Source organism: Palaemon carinicauda, chromosome 21 (assembly GCF_036898095.1).
Source record: "Palaemon carinicauda isolate YSFRI2023 chromosome 21, ASM3689809v2, whole genome shotgun sequence".
NCBI lineage: Eukaryota > Metazoa > Arthropoda > Malacostraca > Decapoda > Palaemonidae > Palaemon > Palaemon carinicauda.
In genome coordinates this window covers 48,345,808-48,358,035 of record NC_090745.1, presented here as the reverse complement: position 1 = coordinate 48,358,035, position 12,228 = coordinate 48,345,808, and positions in this window count along the sequence as shown.

Genomic DNA, 12,228 nt, shown 5'->3' with positions numbered 1-12,228 from the left:
GCCCACGAGTATTCACAAAAGAGCCTGACCTCTGAAAATTAACTGGCCTAGCAGATTGGAAATTCACATCTTTATTCCCGAAACTACCAGACCCAGTTCGATGGGTCAATACAAACTCGTCAGCAATTTGGGCGGCATTACTTAAATTAACAGCTTTTACCTCTTCTAGATAAATTTTCAATTCCTTACTGCATGACTTCTTGAATTCTTCTAGAAGCATGAGTTCTCTCAAAGAGGAGAAAGAGACCACCTGGCGGCTTTTTAACCAATGATCAAATTGTTCCTCCTTAAGCCTAGCAAATTCCACATAAGTAAGGGAGGCTTGCTTCGTAAAATTTCTGAACTTAAGGCGGTAGGCCTCAGGAACCAACTCATATGCCTTGAGGACTAGAGCCTTAACCTTATGGTAATCACGGGCAATACCTTCTTCCAAGGCATTATACACTCTAATTGCCTTGCCCACCAACCTACATTGAATTAGTACAGTCCACATTTCTGGGGGCCAAGACAACCGAGTGGCAACACGTTCAAAAGCCTTGAAAAATTCTGGAACATTCAACTCTTCATATACTGGCACCAATTTCAAGGCCGCACCTACATTAAACTTATCCTGTGAGTTGCCCCGAGGTGTACTAAAATGATTAGAGGTGCCCTGCAGCCTAGCAATTTCTAAATTGATATTGGCCATCTCCAATTCATGCCGCCTCGCCCTCTCATTCTCTTCAAATTCCAGTTTCATCAATTCTATCCGTTTACATATTAAATCAAATTCACCTTCCTCCTTGGACTCCACCAAAGGACAAACGGGAACCTGAGGATCTTTTGGCGCAGGGTTTACCACAGAATTGAATGGATTAGTGGAAACATTTAGTTTCAGAGGCAAGTTAGCCTGACCTTCATAAATAGTTCCTGTCCGGGGAGGATCCTCAAACAGAGTTAGACCTCCATTAACACTTATTCTGTCATCATCATTAATCATACTACACTCACGCTCAGAGTCACTACTACCTGAAACTTCATACTCCCTAACCAAATGTTCAGCCTCAGCCAGACCTTGAGCAACTTTACTTTTAACAGCTACCAACAATTGATTTTTCGTATCCGCTGCCCTCAACGGAATACCCAACCACCGGGCACAACTTACTAAACAAGTCTTATTTAGTACTGGCAGATGCTTTATACAATCACCTGACCCTAAAAACTCTGCGGGGTCAAACACAAAACCCTCCATTGCACCAAAATTAGCAGGGGAGAAAGGTAATACTTTACAACTAAAGAAAATATTGTCAAATTAACAAAGTGCTGTTCCACAGACCAAAACACTGAGTACACCTGAGAACAATCCTGTCACGGTCGCCAATTTGTTATAACCCTTAGGGTTATTATAAGAGTTCTTATTATAATTGTTGTCAGTAATAAATGTAACTCAGTGCTAAAGGTCAGCGGAAACAAACACTCAAGAAAACTTAACAATATTTAATACTTAACAATAACAAAATTTAGATCAACCTTGTTAAAACTACAAATAACATTATTTAATAACAAGGAAGGACAAATAACGGTCCTTTGAATCACACTGGATTCCCTAAAACTAAGAAGCTAAGTCCTAACAAAGACAAGAGAAATATCAATTATAAACTTGGATCCAACAATTTGGCTGGCCAGAACAAAAAATAACCCTAATACTAATTACAAGAAAGAAGGAAGACAGAGTAAATAAAACAAGAAAAACCATCATAAATCCTACCTATAAACACAAAACTAATGAACACAAAACCTTGTCTACAATAGACATACTGGAAGATATCATGTAGTCACGTCTTAAATATGACAATATATAAAAGATCAAATGATGCAAAGGATGTAAATAGTTCTCTCCTCACTTCAGTGGATGAATCAGAGGAGACACAACACTAGGGCCGTCATTCACTGGTCATAACAGCTATCAGGGCAGGTCCTAAACGCCAGGGCATAACCATAAAGGGCAAGCAATCCCAAACGAAAATCAGACACTCTATGTCTTACCTGGCGTCAGCCTCCCTACTGGCCACCTCACGAGCTTGCAAGCTCCCAAAACCACAGCAGCTGATTGGAGACGTTAGTGCACCAATTCCCTGGGAAGTCCTCCTCGTCAGGGAAAGGCAGAACTGGCTCGAGTCGCAGGTGACAAGAGCACCTGCAGACAACAGATCAATGTAAGGATCAAAAGCGTAATCCAAAGAATCGTCCAAATAAGTTGCCAAACAATCGTCATCCAGAGTCCAAATCACTATGCTGCTCAAGGTATATTATCAGGGGAGTGCTCAAGCCCGAACTGAATTCTGTCCGAGCACCAACGTCCAGACATCAAGTCGCGTTCATAAACACTCGTATGTAAAAAAAAAACAATCGTTAAAACGATAGTTCGATAATATAAACAACCGGGGAGGAGGCGCCTAACCACACTGAGAATTGTTAAATCAAGCACTTTACACTTAAACACTTAAATTTCCAAGATAACATAAACAAATTCATACAAAACAAAGGCTATTCTGCCACAAAATGATTCTTAAAAACTAGTAATTAAACCTAGAAAAACAAGGCTGATCTAGACTTTCTAATAATATATATATATATATATATATATATATATATATATATATATATATATATATATATATATATATATATATATATATATATATATATATATATATATACACATATATATATACACATATATATATATATATATATACATATATATATATATATATATATATATATATATATATATATATATATATATATATATATATATATATTTACAAAGTTGGTCTAGTGTAGAGTAAATTTAGTAGTTAATTAATGATTTCATTTATATTTCATATATTGTTTTCCATCGTGCATTGAAGAAATGATTCTTGGCTCATAAAATTATCTCCTCTGATGTAGATATAAATATTTAATGTAAGCTGCGTAAGATTTCCGTCGTGAATTTAATTTGTGAAGAATTTTTCTTCACTCTTCTTCTTTCAATCGTATTTTTAACTCTCTCCTAATAATACTGTAGCTACCCCCTTAAACATTCTCTCCTACATCAAGTTTTCTTTAACAAAACATTGGGAGGACTATTTTAAACTAATCAAATAAACTTGTTGACAGTAGCGTACGACATGCTCGTGACGTCACAGCGTAGATACGCACAGCAAGCCTTATCCCGGCGTACGTTGGTTCTTTCCTAAAACTACATGGGTTGAGATTAAATTCCTAAACTGAATTTTAATATAATTTTCAATACTGCTGAATTAATGCATTCTTTATTTCTCAATACCAATTAAGGTTTGTTAATTTTAAGATGTATGCCCATCGCACCAGCCCATTGCTAATTGATCATTAAACTATTAATTTTTAGCAAGCCAGAATAGGTAGGATTGTTGTATATATAAACTCCCTTAGAGCAGCAAAATTTCTCTAGAGTATTTAGTACAAAATCCTGCATCCTATGCACTCCTTGCAACAATATTGCCCTATCCTAAAGTCCCGATTTGACATCTCAAATGGGTTACCTTGCACATGATGACTCTTACCTGTCTGGAAAGGTGAAGCCAGGTGATCCCTCTCAACCTTAACCCAAGCCCATTCGTTCGGAAGTCGCCATGACCGACTGACCTGCCTGTCAGTGAACCCGTACACCTCTGGCTCACCCCCTCTCCCAAAAACGTAACTCACCAAGGAGTCCGGCCGGCTGGAGACAGTGAAGGAGTGGAGCCTGGGAAACCCTATTACCACAAACGAGGATTCTTGGGGTGAGCCAGTCAAGAGTGCAAAGTGCAAACTGCAACCAGGTCAACAGCCATCACGGGCATAGGAGTGTCTTCAAAGGAGTGCAGGTACTACAACAGTGGCCATAGTTATTCCCCCATTTTTTAGCTTACACTAATTTTAACTTGATAGGGAACCTGGCCTTTTCCATATTCGGACTGTGTGTGGTGGGATTGTATGTATATATTTTTTCGATATCATTTTGCTTTCAAGGCTAGCACAGTTTCTGGGTCACATGGGCCACGTGTCCAGCCCAATTCTGATTATTAATTATTGCAGAAGACCTCGAGTGTAATCAATCATATTTCTATTTAATTTGCATTTCCTTTTTTATACTATTTTTGGGCTGTTAAGATGTCCGTTTGTTTTAATGTAAATTTGTGAAATAAATCAATATTAGGTTAATTAAATCTCCTGCATATTTTTGCTCCCTCATTTATTTCAATGTGCAAATTATGAATATTTAATCACGGGACAGAATACCCGATATTTGAAAGGAGTAAACTCAAGTAAGTCTATAAGTGGTTTCAGCGAGGAACTTTGTATTAATATATCTGCTTCGAAGGTAAAGATCCTTATCTTTAAACTTTTAAACTTTACTTTACATCACTACTCCCATTTTTGGTTTTGTCTCTAATTACATTAATGTAAGATACCTGTCCAGCATCTCACTGGGGTAACTGGGACGGAGTCGTAACAGAGCCTAAGAGGGAGAGGACTATAGACCTGACAAAGCTAGAGTAGGCCATAAATTACTTTTATTTTCACGTGTGGAGTTCTCCGGCCTCTGGGCAGTAAAATTCCCCCCTTTTGTATTTAAGAGTGAAGGTTAGTAAACTGTGGCAGTAAAGCTATTAGCAGGGTGTTTGTGCAACGAGTGTAAGTGCTCATTATCCTCCCCTGTTGATCTTTGTGTAAGTGCCGTAGGGAGACTTTCCCGGACTAAGTTCCCACTCAAATATTTAATTAAACACAAAAATTCTCCACATAATTGTATTCTTTATTTAAGTTAATGTATGTAAATTTCCATTATTTTTAAGAATTAACTTTTCATTTCACGTATGTTTGATATGAAGTCTTACATAATCGGTTTGAGGATGTTGTAGGATTCGAGCGAGATATGCACAAGTGCTTAGGTAATGTTCTTTTACATTTTATGATGCATTGCATCATGTTTTAGAGAGAATTTTCTGATACATGTTCTTAGGAAGATTTTCTACCATGTTCTTTAGAAACGTTGCAAAGGCCCGGCGAGAGGATGTTATCTTTTTTTCTTTTTCGGAGACAAAAGGTGGGCGGAGCTAGCTGGGAGATTCGTCTCGCGGGTGTGTTGGTGTGCATCTGAGAGTTGCCTGGAATGCCCCTGATTTGCCTCTTGACATTTTTATCTAGTTGGAAAATCTGACGCTTATAGGCAAAGCCCCACGCTTCCAGACCTTAATCCTGGAAACTTCTGGAAGCAGTTAGATTTCATATAAAGGTGACCCAAGGTTGGGTTAGAGTTAGTAAGATAGAGATCTGATAGCGTCCTTCCATTCTCCCTCTCACACGCTCGCTATTGTTGTAAATGTTCTGTTCATTTGTGTTTTCAATCTCCTAAGTGACTTTGTGCCCCAAAGCAAATCGTGTGCTAAAAAGATACGCACGACTAAAATTTGATATTGAATTCACTGTATTAGGGTGAGTGTTGGCAATGTATAACGTTTTTGTAAACAGCCCTGTAGGGAAAATAGATTTTGTTACGTGACCAGGTTATATATTATTCATTAAGTGGCAAACTTGAACATTGTATTATTCAGATTTATATTGAGCCTTTGTATAATTTTCATTGCATTATTTCTTTTCTTAGACTAAGATTTATTCAGATATAATAGTTCAAGTCAAGTTATTCTACAATTTCAGAATGTAACATATTTTGTCTCAATCTAAGTTTTGTTCAGATTTAACTTTTTCCAGTGAATTATTTTGTTATGTAAATTCTTTCAAAGTGTTGTAATTTATATAGCATATTTTTATTTTTGTAAAGAGTGTATTATTCCAATCACTATTATTTGGAACCAGATTCCACTCGATTCCAGTTAAGAACCACAGTGAGTTAAATGCGTTTTAATAATATTTAGGAGTAATTACCCAGTTTGGTTTTGAGTGTGCTTAAGAGACCTGTGGATATTCAGTGTTTTATATATTGCTGTCTGGGAGTTATTTAACGGTCTCAGAATTCGTGTATTAATGTTTTAAAGTGTAACAGTTTTAAGGTAAAAGCAAACAAGGGTGTTTTGGAATTCGAGAGGTTGATTTTCTTGTCACTCGTATATATAATATTATATGTTTGGTTCCCAGTCACAAGCCATAGTATGATATATTTTTAGTGCCCAGACTTCGGGAGCCATATCATATAAAATAATATACATATAATCATATGCATATGTAATATATTCATGACCCAAGGGATCATTGGAGAGTTGGGAGTGTGACGACAGCCATAACTGGATGTGAAAATAGACTAAGCTAAAGCATTGCATAGGTAAACATTTATTTATGTCTTATAAACATGTCACAAGCCTCCCGTGAGAAACAGTTGACCTATTGACCCCTACCGGAATCACCTGACATCCGGCCTTAAGGCTATGTTATCATTTCTCTTTTTATTTGTAATAAACACTGAGATAACTAATATTACGTTATCGACGCGAGCCTATTGTAAAGTAGTTCTATTCATCTTTTCATACGGAATAGTCATCCGACCAAACCATCCATACTCCAGTGATGGAGCTAACAATAAATTGTTTAAAGTTAACTTAAACTTTGACTTATTCAAAGAAGTAACCTACAAGTCTAATAATTCTATATCACATTGAAGAGACATGAGATGGAACCACGATGTGTGCGTATAACATTCTCACACTAACAATTGGTGGCAGCGATTACAACTATAACAACCAGCGATTACAACTATAACAACCAGCGATTACAACTATAACAACCAGCGGTTACAACTGTAATAATTAGCAGTTACAACAGTAATAAATCTACAATTACGACGAAGTATCTACGTCTACCGAAGTAATGAACTCATCGAGTATCAGCTATAAATCAGATATAAACTGAGGAACAGGATCTTCAATCAACATACATCATTAAACATCCTAAGAATACGAAGAAATGTCCTTTATCTATATCAACATTTGAGGGACAACTTTCATTACAAACATTCAAGAATCCCATCGGGAAGTGAAACATTCATCGAATAAAACAACGCACGACGAGAAGCCAAGTTAAAGGTCATCACCCAGCTAAACTCTTGCAAAACGAGAAAGAGAGAGAGAGGACGTGACGTCATCGGATCAACAATTCTTCGTGTATATATACTAAAGCTAAGTACATCCTTTATTCATTCAGGTTTTTGCAGTGAGGTGTTTTATGTCACGAGTCGATCGTCCATTATTGCTGGGGTGAGTTATGTGCAATCTTAATTTTCCTTTATTAAAGGAATCTGTATTCAACTACGAATTCTCGTCTGCTGAATTTTTTTTCTCTTTGCGCTAATTCCGTTTTCTTTCAGAAGTTCTCGGGAAATATCTTTGTCACATTAACTGTCTTGATATCATCATTTTGGGGGACTTTATTATAATCTGCAACATATCTTTATTGTATTGTGCATATGCGTTTGCACAGTGGACGTCTGTATTCATATAGAGATTTTGATAGGATCGCAAGGAATCGTAGTGATAGGAAAATAGTTAAAGTAAACATGACGCCTCCCGTGAATCCCAGTGAACCCACTCCCGGACCCAGTACCTCTAGTCCCGTTGTAACTCTAGTGAGTGCAAGATCAGCTATCCTTCCTTTTCAAGGTCGGGTCAATGGGTTCTTACCTCAGAATGTCGAGTCATGGATCTCATCAGTAGATACTCATTTAAACGCAAAACATGCCACAGACCCATCTGTACAATTACAAGAAGCTAAAAGTTTCATAGATTTTGCTAAAGGAGATGCAAGCGCATATCTTAGGGGAGTCTCTTTCCAAGACGATTTCAAAGTTAGGCTACGTGCAATATATGGTGGTGAGGAAGCTTTAGACGTAGTTTTGACATTAAGAAATGCACTTAATCAAGCCTCTATGACTCAGCTTAATGTTATAGAACGGGCGGCTCTCATTGCCGACAGGCTGAATGAATATCAGGATATTTTAAGTAATTCCACATGGGCTAGAGGAGATAACATCGCTGTGAAAGATTTCTTACGGCTAATGTATTTAACTTGCATGACAATTATGTTGCCAGAACCTTTAGTGTGGTGTTTTGATAAAAAGCTAACGCCCAAAATTACGGAATTAGATGTATATAAACAGATAAAGAAACACATGTCTAAGTGCATTGACCTTGAACCCTTGCTTACTCAAGTTTTTGCAAAAAAATGAAACTAAGCCACAACAAGTAAACGTAGTTAATAATAATCAAGCTGCAGGGATGACTTGTCATAATTGCTAACGTCAAGATCACTTGATTGCAGACTGTGGGACGCGATTTTGTTCGATTCATAACAGTTCAACCCATTCATATAGTCGATGCTTCTCGCGTAATCAAGAACAGAATCCCAGAAACACACAAACAGTTCCATGTGGAAATAAAAAGAAAAATCCTCAGTTTAATAAAAAGAAACAGGTGAACGGCAATGTAGTTCAAAATCAAAAACAAACAAATAGTGCTTCAAGTAACTCTGTTCCTGGGCCGTCTAGCCAGAACTTGCAAGGTCAGACGAATTTTCAGAATGTGCAAAGCAAAGCAAATACCACATAGTTAACTCCAATGAGGGAGAGAATGATGTTGGGTCATTCATATCAACATCTTTTGTATCAAATAATCCATTTAATAATCTATCAGATCATTGTGAGGCAATAGATTTTCCTATGAAACACACGGCCGAATCCAAAAAATCAGTGCAGGTTCCCGTAGATTTGCAACAAATTCACGCAAAAATAAGCCAAAATGAGTTACGACCAACATTATATGCTGTAAATTTAGAACACTGATCCTTCACATTATTTTTTGACTCTGGTAGTCCACGTAATATCATGGATTTGAGGACTCATCACTTGTTATTTTCGAACTTCCCTATAGAGAAGCCCGGAGTAAGGCTCTCGGGTATAGGAAATAATGAATTAAATGTAATAGGAGTAACTCATGTTCAGTACAAGGTCGGTAAGCACACGTTTTCCGATACCTTTATCGTTGTACAAAACATTGATATGTATCCAGCTGTAATTATAGGACACCCATCTATGGGCACTCAAAACATTACCTTAGCCCCTGCCAAACACGGCGTGTATATCAAAGGAAAATTCTATAAGTCTTCTAATACCTTAAAATCAGTTTTGGATAAAAAGGAGACGACAAATAAAACAGTAACGTACGTTGAAGAACCAATCACTTGTCTCATGAATCAATAAATAATATACGCGACCCAACAGAATTCTCGTTCACCCGTAATATCATCTTGCACACGATCTATCGAGCCGAACATAACTTCGAATATATTAGTGCGAGTAAAGAAAACTTTGCCGGGATCTGAAATATTAATCCTTTCCGACACTTTGAAAACTAACGGATTGTCCGTCACACAAGCTATTTATACAGTCGGCTCACAACAACAAGGTAATATTGAAGCCTGTAATCATTTGAATACCACTTTAGTAATTCACAAAAATCAACATATCTTGGATGTGGAAGTTTATAAACATCACATTCTTACTGTCGCTGAGATCAATCACGCTCAATCAGTTGCGGATGAATCCCTTTTGCAATCTATAAAAAATAAAATCAATAAAGACATTCAAGAAGAGGAAATTCAGCAGAAATTTTTTGGTCTTTTAAATAAACATCATGATGTTTTCTCCACTACGGATGGATCCTTAGGTAAAACAGATGTCATAAACACCAAATATGGTTAAAAGACAAGCAGGAAATTATCTATGTACCCTCGCACAGACTCCCTATGAAATTCCAGAATGAGATAAATGATGAAGTAGGTAAAATGCTAGAAGAAGGAGTCATTAGGAAATCAAACAGCCCTTATAATTTTCCATTATTAGTTGTACCAAAAAAAGATCGAACATGGCGTATCTGTATAGACTTCCGTCGCTTAAATGAGGAAACAATCCCTGATCGATTCCCAGTGCCATGTACTGATGATATTTTATCTTTGCTAGGTCAGAACAAATATTTTACCAGTTTGGACTTACTTAAAGGCTTTCACCAGATACCATTAGAAGAAGATAGTATCCCATACACTGCCTTCAGCACAGCCAGGGGACATTATGAATTTTTGCGTATGCCTTTTGGTTTACGTTGTGCTCCCATAACATTTACTAGAATGATCAACATAGTGTTTGGAGACTTGTTAGGGGATATATTGCATGCCTATATGGACGACCTTGTAATCTTTTCTAATACCTTAGAAGAACATCTACGTAAACTGGAGCTAGTGCTACAGAGACTAAGACAGCATAATTTAAGGGTAAAGATTAGTAAGTGTGAATTCTTCAAAACAGAATTAGTCTATTTAGGTTTTACAGTGTTTAGTCAAGGTCTTAAAGTAGTCCACGATAAGGTGTCGGCTATCCGTAACTTTCCGATACCTACTAATGTCAAGGGAATACAGCAATTTCTGGGGTGTAGTGAGTATTACAGGCGTTTTATACGCAATTATTCAATAATAGCCGCTCCCCTAACCGATCTTACGAAGAAGGGTGTAGTTCTCCTATCTTAAAATTTCCTGACTTCGGTAAGGAATTCTTCATTGCAACAGACGCCTCAGACCTAGGAGTAGGTGGGGTATTGCTTCAGCAATATGACAAACAGTTTTTCCCGATAGCTTTTTATTCACGTAAACTGAGTCCTTCCGAAAGTAAATATGCAGTAATAGACAAGGAAGGGCTAGCTATTGTTAATTCACTAGTGCATTTTAAGTTCATAATATACAGTTACCCCGTCAAGGTTCTTACTGATCATAAGCCCCTAACCGACTTCTTTAAAGGCTTTAGTCACAGCCCCAAACGAACTCGGTGGCATTTGATCATCCAAGACTTTGGCGCGAGGATCGGGTATTTACCTGGGAAAGCAAATATCATTGCTGACGCATTATCACGCAACCCCGTGTCATCTTGTACAGAGCCATTAGCTGAATTGATAGATATATCAACATCCATGCCTATTGTTAAAACTGTATCTGAACAGGAAGATCTGGGCTGGAGCGCTGAACTAATACAGACTGATCAAAGAAAAGATCAGCAATTAGAAAAAATCATAAATGCTTTGAACGGAAATCCTAAGGAAAAGGAATATATAAAGTATACGCAGCAGAATTATATAATCAAAGATAATATTCTGTGTAGATCCATGACAAGGAAAACCCGCAATACACCACAGGTGACTAACGACCAGGTAGTGGTACCAATCTCACTTATACACACTGTCCTAAATTGGTTGCATGCAAATCCATTACATGGACACCCGGGGTTCTCCATAATGTCACAGAAAGCCAAATCATTGTTTTATTGGCATACGATTCTTACAGATATAAAAAAGCACATAGCTAATTGTCGCACTTGTCAGGAAAACAAAGGGCACACGAAAGCACCTGTCAGCCTAGGGGCTTATCCCATGCCCAATCGACCCTTTGAAAGAGTACATTTAGATTTATTAACAGGATTTTACGAGTCAGACAGAGGAAATAAGCACCTATTAGTAATTATAGATGCTTTGACTCAATATACAGAACTAATAGCGCTTAAAACTAATACCGCAATTGAATGCGCTAGGAAGTTTTACGAGTGCTACATTTGTAAACATGGAATTCCACACATGATAATCTCTGACTTGGGTGGAGAATTCAATAATCATTTCCTTAACTCATTATGTGAATTTCTTGGTATAAAGAAAATCAATACCATGATCTATCACCCATCGAATGGGCTAGTGGAAAGAGCGAATAGGAAGGTTTTAAACATATTAAGAGTTACACTAGGGGGATCAGACCCCAACTGGGATATTGCCATACCTGCGGTACTAAGTACTTTGAATCACTCATATCATGTATCTATTAAAAAGTCAACGCACGAGGCATTGTATGGTACCCCAGCTAGAACGCCTTTCCATGTATTAACGCCTACAACTAATCTATCAAATCCTTTAAAGGATGTTATGAATGCAAGCATAAGTCGTTATGATATCCTTCAAAAGAATCTAGAAGAATCACAAATCATAATGAAAAGGAATCATGGTAAAATAGCGAAGCCAACTAAAACACATACCGTGGGTGATAAGGTATACATACAAGTATACGTATGCAAAGGACTCAATTACGAACTGACACCTAAGTTTGAAGGCTCGTTTAACATTTTAGAAACATTAACGGCCAATAGAT